The sequence below is a fragment of the Schistocerca piceifrons genome, chromosome 7 (assembly GCF_021461385.2).
Source record: "Schistocerca piceifrons isolate TAMUIC-IGC-003096 chromosome 7, iqSchPice1.1, whole genome shotgun sequence".
Lineage (NCBI taxonomy): Eukaryota > Metazoa > Arthropoda > Insecta > Orthoptera > Acrididae > Schistocerca > Schistocerca piceifrons.
In genome coordinates this window covers 586,192,480-586,210,014 of record NC_060144.1, presented here as the reverse complement: position 1 = coordinate 586,210,014, position 17,535 = coordinate 586,192,480, and positions in this window count along the sequence as shown.

The following is a 17,535-nucleotide window of genomic DNA, read 5'->3' as shown; positions in this document are numbered from 1 at the left end:
GCCAGTTTATCGGCAGACTGAGCGACCAATTTCGTGACATCCTGCACGCGTCCAGACCGACTGCGCTCTGTTTATGTATTACGAAATCCCTTTGGTTTTACTCAGATAGTAAGGTAGAAAAAAAAACACAAGAGAAAGCTGTGGGCAAAGAAGTGGCCAATGCAAGGAAAGAAATTCATCCGCGTTTTGTTACTTAAGCATCTGGGAGCCGATGGTTTTCGTAACTATTTAAGAATGTGTGAATCATGCATTTTGGAGTTGGTGAACATCATAAAACAACTCTCAATAAAAAAGAATGCAGTCATGGGAAAGGCTGTAAGCCGCGAAGGGAGTCTTTTAGCTACTTCACGATAAGTAGCCACTGGCAGAAGTTACGAGAACCTTACATTCATTGCTGCCCTATCCCCATAATTATTAACTAAATTGATTCTTGAACCCTGCTACGTGATTTGTAGTGGACTGAGGAAATACATCGTGGCAAAGCAAAATAAATGAAACAAAAGAGGTACATGAAAACGTTATTAACTTATTTACGGATGTAGCATAAAAAATGATATGTAAGTTTAACAACCTCATTTCAAATTCGAAGAATAAGTGGTGGTGGCTCACATCAGATACGTAATAAATGAAGCATTTGGATCATTTAGCAACAGAAAAGGAAAACCAATACTTCGCTCTCCACAGCAGAGGGCGTGGATATACACTACTGGCCATTAAAATTGCTACACCACGAAGAAATGCAGATGATAAACGGGTATTCATTGGACAAATATATTATATTAGAACTGACATGTGATTACATTTTAATGCAATTTAGGTGCATAGATCCTGAGAAATCAGTACCCAGAACAACCACCTCTGGCCGTAATAACGGCCTTGATACGCCTGGGCATTGAGTCAAACATAGCTTGGATGGTGTGTACAGGTACAGCTGCCGATGCAGCTTCAACACGATACCACACTTCATCAAGAGTAGTGACTGGCGTATCGTGACGAGCCAGTTGCTCGGCCACCATTGACCAGACGTTTTCAATTGGTGAGAGATCTGGAGAATGTGCTGGCCAGGGCAGCAGTCGAACATTTTCTGTATTCAGAAAGGCCCGTACAGGACCTGCAACATGCGGTCATGCATTAGCCTGCTGAAATGTAGGGTTTCGCAGGGATCGAATGAAGGGTAGAGCCACGGGTCGTAACACATCTGAAATGTAACGTCCACTGTTCAAAGTGCCATCAATGCGAACAAGAGGTGACCGAGACGTGTAACCAATGGCACCCCATACCATCACGCCGGGTGATACGCCAGTATGGCGACGACGAATACACGCTTCCAATGTGCGTTCACCGCAATGTCGCCAAACACGGATGCGGCCATCATGATGCTGTAAACAGAACCTGGATTAATCCGAAAAAATGACGTTTTGCCATTCGTGCACCCAGGTTCGTCGTTGAGTACACCATCGCAGGCTCTCCTGTCTGTGATGCTGCGTCAAGGGTAACCGCAGCCATGGTCTCCGAGCTGATAGTCCATGTTGCTGCAAACGTCGTCGAACTGTTCGTGCAATGGTTGTTGTCTTGTAAACGTCCCCATCTGTTGACTCAGGGATCGAGACGTGGCTGCACGATCCGTTACAGCCGTGGGGATAAGATGCCTGTCATCTCGACTGCTAGTGATAAGAGGTCGTTGGGATCCAGCACGGCGTTCGGTATTACCCTCCTGAACCCACCGATTCGATGTTCTGAAAACAGTCATTGGATCTGGACCAACGAGAGCAGCAATGTCGTGATACGATAAACCGCAATCGCGATAGGCTACAATCCGACCTTTATCAAAGTCGGAAACTTGACGGTACACATTTCTCCTCCTTACACGAGGCATCACAACAACGTTTCACCAGGCATCGCCGGTCAACTGCTGTTTGTGTATGAGAAATCGGTTGGAAACTTTCTTCATGTCAGCACATTGTAGGTGTCGCCACCGGCGCCAACCCTGTGTGAATGCTCTGAAAAGCTAATCATTTGCATATCACAGCATCTTCTTGCTGTCGGTTAAATTTCGCGTCTGTAGCACGTCGTCTTCGTGGTGTAGCAATTTTAATGGCCAGTAGTGTTGGTTGGACTTTCTTGAACGCTTATAACAATGAAGCAAGTAGATTTTATGCATTAGCGTCCAGGAAATGTCGATCTTTCGGTTTTTAGATTTCATACCGATAAGTATACGAAGTGAAACGTAAAACCCGAAATGCAGAAAGTCGATGGACTTTCGTTCAAATGCGTACGTAAAACCCGAAATGCAGAAAGTCGACGGACTTTTGTTCAAATGCGTCTCTAGTGCTAAACTCCGCCCTTAAAGTTTCGGCCGCCTCGCACCCTCTCATGTACATCAGTACAGCATTTAATCCTGCGCAGTGACAAAACATGAACTTGTGTCGGGCTGTTGGCACGGCAGCGCGCCCCCTCGGCCCCCCCCCCCCCTTCCACTCACACGACGCGACATAATACATAATTTGTTGGGTGGAGGGGGAAGCTGTTGGGTGGTCCTAGTCGCCCGACGTCCTACCACGATAAGTTCGTCAGTCGGTCGGACAAAACACGTCCAATTGGTCGGTCGGTTGGTGCGTGAGCAGGACCGTTAAGGGACGTGTAGTACACAGCTGCAGGGTGTCTGCGATTACTACTATCGGTGCTTTGTCAGCCCAGGTGAATGTGCCCCACAGCATAATACTTCCTACCCTCAGCGGCTTGCGTCTGTGGTGAGGTCCATGTTTCGAGCAGCCGCTCGCCCGGCTGGTGGCCTGTTCTATCGTGACCATCTACCTGCTGTGACAAGAAACGTGATTCATGCGATCAGGCGACACATTTCCGATGTTCCACAGCCTAACTCAATGATTCCGTGCCCGCTGCAGTCGTAATTGACACTGTTGTTGGGTCACCATGGGACTACATAGGGGTCATCTGCTGCAGTGCCTGATATTCATCAACGTGCGCCAATCGATGTGCTTCGGATCACGTGTGGCTTGTACTCTGTCGTCAGATCTAGTGCTATCCTGCTCTACGCTGGGGTGACAGAAGTCACGGGATACTTCCTAGTATCGTGTCTTACCTCCCATTGCCGAGAGTAGGCAGCAACCCGACGTGGCATCGACACCACAAGTCGTTGTTGGAAGTCCCCTGCAGAAATATTGAGCCGTGCTGCTCTGTAGTCGTCCATTGTTGTGAAAGTGTTACCGGTGCAGAATTTTTGTGCACGAACTGACCACTCGATTATGTCCCACCATTCGCTCGAATTGCTCAGAATGTTCTTCAAACCAGTTGCGAACAATTATGACCCTGTAATGCGGTGCATTGTCATCCATAAAAATTCCATGAATGGCTGCAAATGGTCTCGAGGTAGCCAGACATAACCATTTGCAGTCAGTGATCGGTTCAGTTGGATCAAGGGGTCCAGTCCATTCCATGTAAACACGCAGCCCACACCATTATGGGGCCAACACCAGCTTGCACAGTTCCTTTTTGGCAAATTGGGTCCGTGGTTTCGTGGGGTCTGTGCCATACTTGAACCTTACCATGAACTCCTACCAACTGAAATCGGAACTCCTCTCACCAAGCCACTGTTTTCCAGTCGTCTAGGGTCCAACCGACACGGTCACGAGCCCAACAGAGGCGCTGCAGGCGATGTCGTACTGTTAGCAACTCACGTCGGTTGTCTCGTCATTAACGCCAGATTTCGCAGCATTGCCCTAACGGATACGGATACATACGTCTAATGACCCACACTGATTTCTGTGGTTATTTCACGCAGCGTTGCTTGTCTGTTAGCACTGCCAACGCTACGCAAATGCCGCTGCTCTCGGTCGTTAAGTGAAGGCCGTCAGCTCAGCCATTGCGTTTTCTGTAGTGACAGGTAATGCCTGAACTGCGGTGTTCTCTGCACGATGTTGACACTGCAGATCTCGTAATATTGAATTTTATAACGATTTCCGAAATGGAATGGCCAATACGTCTAGCACCAACTACCATTCCACATTCAAAGTCTGTTAATTCCAGTTGTGAGGCCTTAACCATGTCAGACACCCTTTCACGTGAAACACATGAGCACAAATGACAGCTCCGCCAATGCACTGCGCTTTCATGCCTAGTGTTCGCGATACTACCACCATCTGTGTATGTGCACGTCGCTGTCCCACGACTTTTGTCACCTCAGTATACAGAGCGGGCATACCTCCGGCGTCCACGTTCTGCGACGAAGCGTGGACGCCCAACAGCACTCTGTCGCCTGCTCGTGATTTCACTGCCCTTCAACCACTTCTCATCGATGCTCATGATCGTAGCACTTGAACGGCAGACGAATTTCGGCCTTTCCGAGATGCTCGTTCCTTTTGTGATAGCTAGTAGCTTAGGTCAGTAGAATTACCCATTTGCTGCCCCTGTCGCCGTGACAAGTGAAGGTTTTGTTACGCCTGTAACACTTTCTGTACCCTTGTCTAGTGAGCAAACAACACAGATCGCATCATGGAACCTTTGCTGTATATAGTGTCATATTCAAGTCGGTCTGGTTTTTTTTTCCATGTTAATAGTTTGGGGTAAATTTTTCAGATGTTACGTCCGTAACCATGGAATGACCCAAGAAAGATTCGCTATTCGTCTGTGCTCCGCTTACATACTTTCCTCGCCGCGTGACGCGTCAACAACGCCACAGTCGGTATTCAGTCTCGCAGTGGGTAATGTTCACAATGTTTTGGCTCCTCTGTTCTGCACTATCGGTCTGTATAAAGACAAGTCGCTCTTAACGTTGCCAAAAATCTCGACAAGTTCCAAACAAATGTACTTCACATTTTTATACTGTACTCTGATCAACATTCGGACGGACGTAGGCTATATATTTTTAAAATAGATATTATATATATATATATATATATATATATATGTGTGTGTGTGTGTGTGTGTGTGTGTGTGTGTGTGTGTGTGTGTGCGTGCGTAATATACGAGGGTCATTGCAAAAATCATGGCAGTTATTGGCGTTAGTTCATATGCAAACTTTACGTGTAGGAAAATGGATGAACACACGGCCATAAAGATACAGCACGAGGATAAGACGAAACAAATTTACTCGGTTCACACATTTTCTACTGTCAATTGCAACAGTACTCAGTAGTAACAGTACAAGGCAGGAACGCGGACCTCTGGCGCCTTATAGTCCCTCCAAATTGCCTCCCAACGAAGCCGCCACACACTGCCAACGCTGTGGAAGACGCCGAATACCCGTGGCGTCACCATGAGCGAATCGTCGGATCTCACGCGTCAGGGCTGTGGCAATGTCTTCACGTGTTCGAAAGCCTGCTCCGCACAATGGCTCAGAGTTCGCCAAGATACGCGCGCAGTTTGTAATGTACCATAGTGTACTATTACAATGACAGTAAAACAGGTTTACAACGACATACTGATTTCGTATATTTTACCCATCCATTTTAAGCTATCTCAATTCCCAATGAAGGTTTCTTTGCTCTCAGAATAAATAAGACTCAACGTCAGAGAGGGGGTAAGAGAGGGTGTGGATGGGTGGGAGTAAATGGACAGAGAGAGAGAGAGAGAGAGAGAGAGAGAGAGAGAGAGAGAGAGAGAGAGAGGGAGGGGGGGGGGGTGGACATGGACCAAGAGATAGGGGAGCAGGAGATTGGCAGAGAGGAGGAGGGAAGGAGATTAGGATGTATATCGAACTCCCATAAACGTTCAGCAGTTGCGAAGCATTGCCGGGTTCGCTAGTCACACTATATGAGGTACAAAGGCGTTCTGGGCATCATTATTTCCAGAATGCACTAAGGCCTTTCCTGGCTTAACACTTCGTCTTTTTCCCGGATTGTAACTTTGTTAATAAACACATTAAGTGAAGATAGCAACAGCTTATTTTATATATCCATATCTTTTCTCCGCTTCGAAAACTCCTATTAATCTGGACTCGGAGGATTAAGACCCATTTCCGATCATCCCGGACATTGGGGACAATTCGGTATCTTCGAGAAGTATGTGGTAAGAGATGTCTTCACACAGGTCAACCAATTCCCGCAAATTACGGAGTGGTGGTTTACGGGCACGCAGCTGGCGTCCAGTATGTTCCAGTGGGCACACGTCAGGCACTTTTGCTGCCCAAGACATCAGTCTGAGCTCACAACAATGTCCATCAAAGCACTGTAGCACGATTCTGCCCTTGCACCGCGGACAGTTATTCTGCTGGGAGATGTCATCGCTGTAGTGGAGACTTCAAGGATGAAGCGATGCAGGTGGTTCGCAATAATGTTCACGCAGTTCACTGCTGTCACGATGCCTGCGATTTCCACAACAGGTACCATGGAAGCCCAACTCAGTGTACCCCAAAGCACAATTCTGCCCTCACTGGCCTGCGTCTGTGGCACGGTGCATGTTTTGTGCAACCCTTCACTTGGATGAAGTTGTGTAAGGATCCAACCATCGACGTGGTGTAATAAGAAATGCGATTCATTGGACAGGCGACAAGTTTCTATCGATCAACGATGAAAATACACGAAGCTGTGCCCGCTGCAGTCATAACTGACGACGTCGTTGGCTCAACGCAAGAACACGTAGGGGTCTTGCAATGCGGAGCTCCCCATGTTCAGCAGTGGCCGTTGGATGGTGTGCTCCGAAACACTTGTATCTGCACCAGCATTGTTCTCCGTCGTCAGATCTGCCACAGGTCGCGTCCTATCGTGGTTTATACAATGGGGGATCCTTCGACCTCTGTGTTTCGTGACGAGACGTGATCCGGCCACCTTCACCGTGTCAGAGATTCTCGTTTCCAGCCGCAGCGTCACAGTAACGTGCCCTGTGTGAACACCGCTTATATCAGTGGATTTCCGCATTTGCGGCCCGTATCTTGGCTATAATGACTGCCCAACCCTCCCCTTTCCGCCCACAATCTTTCCTTACTGCGTCACGTGGCCACAACACCGCCAGGTGGCATTCAACCTCGCTGTGGGCAGTAGACATAATGTTTTGGTTCATCAGTGTAAGTCTTTCAGTCCAATATCTAGACGTTCCAAATCACTGTGAAGTGTATGACAGCGGTTACTAATAATTTCACCAGTTATTAGGACTTGTTCCTGTGCCATTCACGTATGGAATGAAACAAAAGATTGACCATTCGTGCTGCCCTTCTTTGGGTATTAGTACCTGCAATATCCCCTGTTACTTGTATTTGGAATGAGGCACGCACACTAAAACAATACTGTTGGATGTATGTCACACGAATTTTGCAAGACTCTGTACATTCTCCCAGTATCTTACCAATGGACTGAAGTCCACCACCTGCTTCACCTACGATTGAGTCTATGTGAATCACACACACAGTTGCACTTTGCCGCACATTTAAAGCAAGTTGCCACTCTCTGAAGAACTTCGAAATCTTATCAAGGTCTCATTGAATATTTGCGCAGGTTTTCAGACGGTACTTCATCATAGGTAACTGCATCATTTGCAAAAAAAACTGATGTTGATATACATAGTGTGTGCGAGGTAATTAGTACACTCCTTCTGTATCTGTCCCTGATCCGTTTGTTTGTTTCTCTCTCTCTCTCTCTCTCTCTCTCTCTCTCTCTCTCTCTCTCTCCTCTCCCTCTCCCTGTCAGTCCCAACATGCATCTCTCCATTCGCTCTCTGGAGACCCTTAATTTCAATAGTTTCACACTTAAAGTCCATGTCTCACTATCATAAGGCAAAACTTGTCATACGAGATGTAGAGAAAGGTAATGAGACTGGCAACGCTGTGGTGTTCTGCTTGGTAGACGGGTGTGTTCATCCCTTCCAGATGCTCAATCGGAGTTTTATCTCCGTGCAGCAATAAAATAATTTTTAGAGAGCCACCAGTGAGTAGTGTTTTTGTTGTTTGTTACGAAAACGGAACAGCGAAATTTAGAACAACGTTATGCGATCAGGTTTTGTGTTAAACTCGAGCAATCCATTAGTGTAACCTTTCAAAAGTTGAAGCAGGCCAATGGGGACGACTCCTTATCAAGAGAAAAAGTTTTTCGCTGGCACAAAGTATTTTTGGAAGGCCGAGAACACGTTGATAATGAAACTCGCTAACGGAGATCAAAACAAAGTTGATTTACTTTTTGACAGTAGGGGTATGGTGCATACTGATCTTGTACCTCCAGGACAGACTGTCAGCCAAGTGTTTTACAAAGAAGACCGTGAAAGAAGCAGGGACAGTGTGAATCGAGTGAAATCGGACATTGCAGACGAGTGGATGCTCCATCTTGAGAACGCCCCATGTCACACGGTCTCTTCGATCACAAAATTTTTGACCTCAGAAGGCATTCCTGTTGTCACACGGCCCCCTCTTCATCTGAGACCTGAGTCCTTGTAACTTTTTTCTTTTCCGAAATTGAAAAATGTTCTAAAAGTATGTACATTTTGGGACTCTGGAGAACATTCACAACAATGTGGCGACATTTTGAACACGCTACCAATTGAAGCCTTTCAGCGCTGCTACCAAGAGTGGTAACTAAGACTCTGCCGGCGTATAGATGCCGAAGTGAAGAACTTTGAAGAGGACGATATTGTTGGTTGAAAAAAAACAAAAACAAAAAACTACTACTTTGGTAGATAAAAGAATTAGTCTTATTACTTTTCTCTCACACCTGGTACACCTAGACTGCAAACTTGCCATCTTACTTCTGTAGCTTAGTTTTGAAAATCAAATATTTCATCAAGTGGTTCTACTTCGATTATGCATAATTTGGTTTTTCAGACATACTAAATTCTTCCATTTTTTATCTTTTTTAAGGTTAGTTTCCACTGTGTTGATATGTATCTACGAGAATGTTGTAAATCGTAACCGGAGTTGCACCTTTCAATTTATCTCTATAGATAAAGAGATAGCTCACGGTCTTTGCTTGCGCAATGAAAAGTGTCTTTATTTATCTTGGCGTCCCTTAGTTGTGCGTAAATCTAGCCGCGGGGAATACCTGGCACATTCGACGTAACCGATGGTGCCATGCGGGAAGTTAAAATATGAAAGCAGGTTGGTTTTATTCATGATTGCAACACATGGTATTATTCCTCACTCTTTTGGCTACAAAACCCTATTTTTCAACATAATCTCCGTTCAGTGCTACGGTCTTAATTCACCTAACACGAGGGCCTGTATGCCCGCATGGTACCACACTACTGATCGATGTCGGAGCCAGTGTCTTGCCGAATCAAAACCTCCGCATCATCAACGTACTGCTTTCCGCGGAGTGCATCGTTCATTGGGCCACACACATGTAAGTCGGAAGGTGCGAGATCCAGGCTGTAGGATGGATGAGGAAGAACAGCCCAATGAAGTTTCATGAGCTTCTCTTGTGTGCGCAGACTTGGGCGAGGCCTTGCGTTGTAATGGAGAAGTTCGCTTCCATTTTTGTGGCAACAGCCTGAAGTCGTTTCTTCAGTTTCCTGAGGGCAGCACATTACACTTCAGAATTGATCGTTGCATTATGAGAGAGGTCATCAAACAGAATGACCCTTCAGAGTTCCAGAAGACCTTCGCCATGACGTTACCGGCTGAGATGGCGGCTTTGAACTTCGGAAGGGAAGTACTGTGCCGCCACTCCATGGATTGCCTTTTTTGTTTGCGGTTCAAGATGATGGGTTCATATTTCTTTGCCTTGACTAAAATTTGTCACGATCAGCCACGTAATGCGCAAGCAATTCCGCGCAAATGGTCCTTCGTTGGTCTTTATGGTCGTCTGTTAGGTGGCGTTGAACCCGGTGGCCACACATGTTTGAGTAGCCCCACCTCACGGGCGACTGTGCCAGCACTACCAACAGAGACGTCCAGCTGTGCAGCGAGGTGTTTGTTTGTGATCCGTCGATCACCTCGAATGAGTGTGTCCGAACGTTCCAATACTGCGTAAGTGACAGGTGTGTGCGCCCGACAGGTATGCGGAAGATGGGACTGGTTTGCGCGACCTTTGCGATGATGAGGGACGCCTCGCCCAACGACTCATCGTACTTAATTTCATTGCCAGGTGTCCTTAATACTCCGCACATACCTGTGAATATCTGCGGTTATCTGTATTTCCGCCAAAAGAAACTCGGTTACAGCTCTCTGCTTGGAAATGCACATTGGTTACAGACGCCATTTTGAAGGCTACATGTAGCTCCGCCACCTATAGAAACTCCGCGAAACCATGGGGCTGAAGCGAGAATATTCTACGATGTGCCAGAAAAAAAAATTCCGCATTCTTGCAACAGATATTAGCGAAGAAAAAATGTGTCGTATTAGTTATTGAACGTATAATATCGGAGAAGTCTGTTTATTGCTTTCTGCATAAGTATATGGACTAATCTGATAAACAGTCATTCACAAAATGACAGTTGTCAGTGAGGCAGACTTAAGTTGAAAACCGTATGTGAGACATTTATCAACTGTGAAGATTTTGACGGTGCACCGCCGTGCTTGGGTGGGCGTCGTCATCCTTTAGCTAGACTGCTGATCCTCCTCTAACAGGCTGGAAGAGCCTGATGCCTGTCGGTGTTCCTCCGCCCTGTGAACCAGCTCGTAGAGTTGGCTGTGGAACCCTTAGTTTAATGTGTTTATAAAAATGAAAGAGGAGGCGAACGGCAAGAAAAACCCTGCGGTCAATCGCGCATATGATCACGAATGTTTTACATGTGCTGTCTGACGCCTTCTCTGGAAGTGCGTTGTGTAAGCGAGAAAATGTCATGCTTCGGTTTACTGACGCAACTATCTAGGAGGCCGCAGAACGTCCATACAGTCTTTCCTTTTTCGCCATGTTACTTACAAACACGTTTTGAGATTGGAATTCATATCTTCAGTTAACTCTTACTCTGTGGGTTTGGTTGGGGATAGACATCAGATTATACAATCTAAGAAAGAGAACGCGCCCCATGAAGGAATTGTCCGAATAGAACGGAAATCGGTAGATGTGATGCACATGTACAGATAAATAACAAAAACTTCAGAGAAATTGGTTGACTTATTCAAGAGAAAGAGCTTTACAATTTGAGCAGGCCATTAACGTGTTAGTAAACCTCTGGCCCTTATGGAAGCCGTTATTCTGCTTCAAATTGACTCGGAGAGTTGTTGCATGTCCTAGAGCGGGATACCGCGCCAAATTCTGTCCAGTTGGCGCGTTAGGTCGACAAACTCCCGAGCTGGTTGGAGCGCCCTGTCCATAGTGCTCCAAAACTTCTCAGTTGAGAGACCTGGCGGCCTAGCTGGCCGAGGTAGGGTTTGGCGAGCACAAAGACAAGCAGTAGAAGCTCTTTCCTTGTGCGGGCGGGTATTATCTTGCTGAAATGTAAGCCCAGGAAGACTGGCCACCAAGGGCAAGGAAACGGGACGTAGAATATCGCCGACGTACCGTTGGGCTGTAAGGGTGCCGTGGATGACAACCAAAGGGCTCCTTCTCTGAAAAGATTCGGCCTGGAATCCCATAGACTGGAGTAGAATTGTCTTTAATGATGTGTCCCACTTCGAACTGAGCCCCGATGGCCAGTGAAAACGTGTCTGGAGACGACCTGGACACGGGTGGGATGTCTGTCACCCGCCATTAATCCCAACAAGCAAGGGTGATCATCTGAGGTGCCATTTTATTCCATAGCAGCACCCATTTGGTAGTCACCCGCGACCCTTACAGCACAGCGGTACGTCGACAATATTCTACGCCCCGTTTTGGTGCCCTCCATTGCCATCCTGGGCGTACATTTCAGCAAGATAATACCCACGCGCACAAGGCGAGAGTTTCTACTGCCTGTCATCGTCCTTGTCGAACCCTGCCTTGGCCAGCAAGGTCGCTGGACCTGTCCCCAGTTGAGAACATTTGGATCATTATGGACAAAGCCCTCCAACCAGCTCTGTATTGTAACGATCAAACGCACCAATTGGACAGAATTTTGCACGAAATCCTTCAGGAGGGCATCCAGCAACTCTATCAATCATTGACAAACCGAATAACTACTTGCATACTGGTCAGAAACGGACCAAGGCGTTGTTAACTTGATCAGTTTCTGAAGCTCTTACTCTTGGATAACTCCATTTTTCTTTTTCTAAAATCGCAGTCACTTGTTTGTACATGTACATCACATGTATCAGTTTCCGTTCCATCCGGATATTTCCTTCGTGATGCGCCATTTTTTTTTTAATTTTAGAGTGTATATCCAACGGCTCACGTATCGATATCTAGTCTGCTCCACCAGCCATTAACATCTCCAACGCCTTATACCGTGCCAACGCCTTGTGTTTGACGGAATAATAAATTGCACCGTGGTTCGGATTCCACGTTAGCCTATAGATCGTCATAACTGTGTGTGCATCTGTCCCCAGGTTGTCTAAAGACAAGGACATATCGCTTCCAGAATGACCATGGTTGGTAAAGCAATGAAGTGTAAATAAATCTTTGGAATGGTGATTGCTCTGCTTGAAATTGATCGTAAGAGGTGAGCCAAACAGGCTTTTAGAAGAGTTCTAATTTAAAATATGTTTTTCAAAGAAAGAACGCTAATTGTGGGTTCAAATCAGGCACTAGAAAGAAAGAAATTACTTGTCATTAACTTCACAGGCCAGTTTTTAGAGAATAGCTACATACATTTGAGCACCTCTTCTCCCCTACCCCGTCTCGTTATTTAGTTTTATTCGCTGTAAACATTACATTTGGATGAGTTCAGCAACTCTGTGGTATTCATGACTAAATTAAAAATAGCGGAAATATTAATTCCAAAAACTGTCAGCTGTGTTGGAAATATGAATTTAATTTAAATTAACCCTCTCATTTACAGCCGTTAGCGATACACTGCGAAAAGCTTTGTGTCGTAGTGCTAATTTTGCACGAGAGTGAAGCACACACTTGGATGACTGCCAACAAATGTTAATAAGCCAGTGATAAAATTAGTAGCATCAGAATATTGTTCTTTGACTGCACGTCGCAGTGATTACCAGTGTTAACGCGTCATTGGAATGTCTTACTACGAAAGTAAGTGCTTAAACTTGAGCGTGTTTGTCTTGAAAGTTTCGATAGTGTCGGAAATACCCCACTGAAATAAAGCGCAAGTCAAGAATGAACAATATAGACACGTGTCAATCAGGTCATATACCGAAATGTAATTTACGAAGTAATTAAAAAAAATACAGCCCTAAAAGCAGAGATCACAGTGCTTTATTAGGCATAGAATCCCACTGACTTGGTAACTGGGCCACCCAGCTAGTTGCAGACGCTTCTTACAAGAGGTAATTATTTACAGGAAGAATACTAGGATCAACGGGGGAAGGGGGAGGGGGGGGGCATGTCGAACCACAAACCTTCGGATCTGTAGTCGTAAACTTGTCCCTGTTTCGTCAAGGCACATTTGTGGTGAACTCAACAGACCAGTGGCAGCTTGCTAAGTCTCTTGTGTAGGTTTCACTATGTGTAGTGAAAAATACTAGAGTTGGCTTACGTAACAGCTTCATGTTCAAGAATGTGTGTTGTTCCACTTCTAAAATGTAATAAGTGATACTTTCTTCGCGAAAAAATTGCTGTACAGTTGTAGTATAAAATTGACCTGTTAACCAGAAGATTAAAAATGCATCTCTGTTTACTCCGGTATTACAGTTTGTTAACCTGTTTGTTTGAAAACACTTGGCCGGCATACATAATACAGATTCGATTTTTCAGGAGGCAGTGCGAAGTTTTTCTGGAGCTATATGTATCTCCAGAAATTACAGCGGGCAGTTGACCTCAAATTAAGCTACCTTAGCGAGGCGTCAGTGGACATGCATTCACAAGGCGCGAGGCTCAAAGCTCTATCCGGAAAGCCAGACTTCGTTTCTCCGTGATTCGCCTAAACCGATGAGACCACTACCGGGATGGTTCCTCTGGAAAGGATACGACTTGTTTCCTTGTCCATTCTTGGCGCAGTCACCTGTGACGTCATTATGATATGATATATACACACTGTGTCGAAGACAACTTTCGTGATCTTTCGAGACGCCAAACTGCGGAAATCATTTTTACAGACGAATTAAAGAAGGGACTCATTATATCCTCAACTGGTACAGTCTCTGCAATTTTGAAAGCTATTGATGTCGGTATTTTCTTGGGAAGTATGTACCTGCTAACATTGGGAAAAAGACCCCACAGTAGGTTATGTAAATGGTAAAATTGGCTTTTTGTCACAGCATAGTCACTGGAGCTCAGTTAATTGCAGATGTACGATGACAGAGGTCCCGTGTTCGAAACTACCAAAAATACACTGAGATTTTCGATCTCACCAGGGAGAAAGACAGTTGCCGGGCTGACATATTCGGTGTGGGACATAAGGGAAGTTATTAGTCACATTTAATGTTAAATTTAACTTCTGATTTCGTTTCTGTTTACATGATAGGTACAGCATTTTTGCTGAAAATAGGTGACAAGGAGCATTTTTCCCAAATGCCAATTTCAAGTGATAGTACTAAGCTGACAATATTTGCAAATAGTTCTTTGTATCAGTAAAATGCAAAGATTTGTTAACGATACCCATCTGACACTTAAAAAGAAAAGCTCTTTGGTCACCTATTTTCAGCAAAAATGCTACACATATCTTGTACACCGAAACGAAATGAGAAGTCAATTTAACATGACTTCCCCGATCGCTCACGGCGAATGAGTCAGGCTGTCACCTGTATCATCCCTGATGACAGACATTGAAAATCTCCGTACAACGCTGCCGCTTGGCGCCAGTTTTCTCGTTTTTGAAAAAGAAAAGTTTTTTTCTCGGTAGTTTCGGACACGGGACCTCTGACACCTTACATAAGCAACTAACTGACTGGACAACAGCAAATACCATTTTAGGTAGGCTATTGTGGGGTCTTTTTATCCAAAGGTTGGCACATTCATACTTCCATAGAAAATAGACACCAGTAGCTTCCAGAATTGCAGTGAATATACCGGTTGAAGATATAGTGAGGCGCTCCTTTAATTCTGCAAAAATGGCTGCCGCAGTTTAGCGTCTCGAACGATCACAAAGGTCGGTAAACGGCCGCTGCCGTCGTCGATACAGCGTGTACAGTGACGTCACACGTGGCTGTACCAGCGTGCAACGAGACTCAACCTTTTAATAGGCTCTTCGCCGACCGGACACTACGTGCCGCGCTTATCTGCTTCCATTCTCTTTTTCCACTCTTTCCGATGGAGGCGGCGATCGGTTCTTACGGCAGTGCCTGCGAACTAAAAGCGAACCCGCGTCTCACCTATTGTGAGTAGTAGAGGAATTGTCCGACAGACAGACTGCGTCCTTGGTCACGTGACGACCGGCGCTTCTTAATCCCACGAGTAAATTTTCTGGGCTCACACACTGCAAGCAGAGTAGATGTTTGCAAGTTATTCTTTCAAACCTTACCGAGTACCGTAATTTCAGCAAGATTCTCGACATCAATTTTTCCACTGCTATTCTGCGTGACTAAATTATTGCTGTCGGGTGCGAAGTTAGCTGAGTCTCCATCGAAGATTGCTCAAGAATTTAATTGTTGCTGTCGGGCGGGAAGTTAGCTGAGTTTTCAGCGAGGATAGCTCGTATTCAGCTAGGACTGGTCATCAGGGTTTCTTGAGAGATTTTACCGTGAAAGAATGTGCTGTTAACCAAGACAGGAACACAAGGAACACACGGAGTATCTTCAGAAACATGTTATTGGCTCGATGAATATCTGATTAATAGGCACCAGCAAGGTGTAGTGAATGGGGAATGTTTCACAGAAACGAAATTAACATCTTGTGAGCCCCAAGGATGCTTCGTAGTATCGCACATGTTCCCAATACCCACAAACAGTTTATCAGACGGAATCGTAAGCACTGTAAGGCTGTTCGCTGACATGCTTTTGTCTACGGGGAACCGTCGTCGTTGGACGATGGTAAGCTGGTCGAAACTCGCACGTGGTGTATTGGATGACAGCTCTCTTTAAATGAGGATAAATGTAAGATAATGTGTCTAGCAGGGTAAAAGAACCGTGTAGTAGCCGACTACAAGATCAGTGGCGAGCATCTTCAGCACGTCGCATAGTGCAGGTATTTAGGGATAACACTAACAAGGAGAGGTCCCCAGCGGTGAGAACGACTTTTTGAAACCATCTACATCGTGATGTAGGTTAAGGTCCCAGGTATCACACCAGGCACCGTTCACGCTGGTGGGCCCCCTTTGGTGACTACTGGACGAAAAAAATTCGGAATTTCACATGATGCACTTCAGCTTAGAAAAAAGCCTTATGTGGACTGGTTGTGTAGCGTAATGGTTAACACGCAGAATGTTGTGGGTTCGAATCTTTCGTTGTTATTTCTATTCAATTAATTGTGGTAATTGTAATTCTTTATTTCTGTTCCTTTATCACATTTTAATAACCGTATTAACTTTTTCAGTTGCTTTGATTTTTTTCTGGTCATTCGCAATCCATATTGAATCTTTGTTCATTTGAATTTAATTATTTTAATTTATTTATCATAATATTTAAACATTTGAAAATGCCGATCTGTTGGTTAAAAAACAAAAGGCGACAGAACGTTTATATTGACTGTGAAGTGGTGTCAGGTATGTGTATTTCGTTACAAGACAGTACATTTTTTGGACTGTAATCGTCATACAAACATTTAAAACGTGAACTCTTTATTGCACTATTGTCAAAATAATGCAGATGAAAATTTAATCGAAAGAAGGAATTACGAGTAAAACGAAATTCAGACAAAATGAGGAATGAAATAATTAATCCAGTAACACGGAAGAAATAGGTGATAGAACGGAAGAAATTAAATCGAAATTAATACATAAAAACAATTACAATCACTTGAACAACGATTCCAAGTGGAAAAAATACGATAGGAAGAAAAATGAGACCAAATGAAAAAGTCAATGCAGTGGTTTAAATGAAGTCACAATGGAGTAGAAATAATATATATATTCGTCGATTACTCGCAAACGACAGTCCACCAGGGTGAATGGCTGCAAGCAGTGACACGTGGGACCTTAAACTACATCACCGTATAGATGCTTTCAAAAAGTGGATCCCAGCGCTGGGAACCTTTCGATACAAGAGGCGGCATGAAATGGGGCGATCATGTAAAAACAGTTGCATTAATTCGGCGAATGGGAGACTTGGTTTAGTTGTAAGGGTTCTGGGAAAGTACAGTACATCTGTAAAGGAAAAACCCTTCAAGACTCTAGTGTGAAAAATTCCAGAGTATTGTTCCAATGACCCATTAGATTTCGACGGGCGTGCAACCGCTGAAACATTATTTCTTCTCCTGATATTTCGGCCGTATGTCTTCGCCCGCCTTCGGATAGAATTGACTGACAGACATTACACTCAGGAAAGAAGGTAGGTAGGGAGGGAGGGAGGGCGGGCAAAGCCCCCTCGGGAATGATGCTACACGGGGTAAGCAGTCCGGTGCTGTTCCTGCGGTCCTGGGAGCGTATGACGTTCATTTGAGACATCACATTGTGGATGGGCATCACTAGATGGAGCCGTTAAATTTGAAGTTTTCCTCAGATGCTGCACATGTCCTCACGCCCACA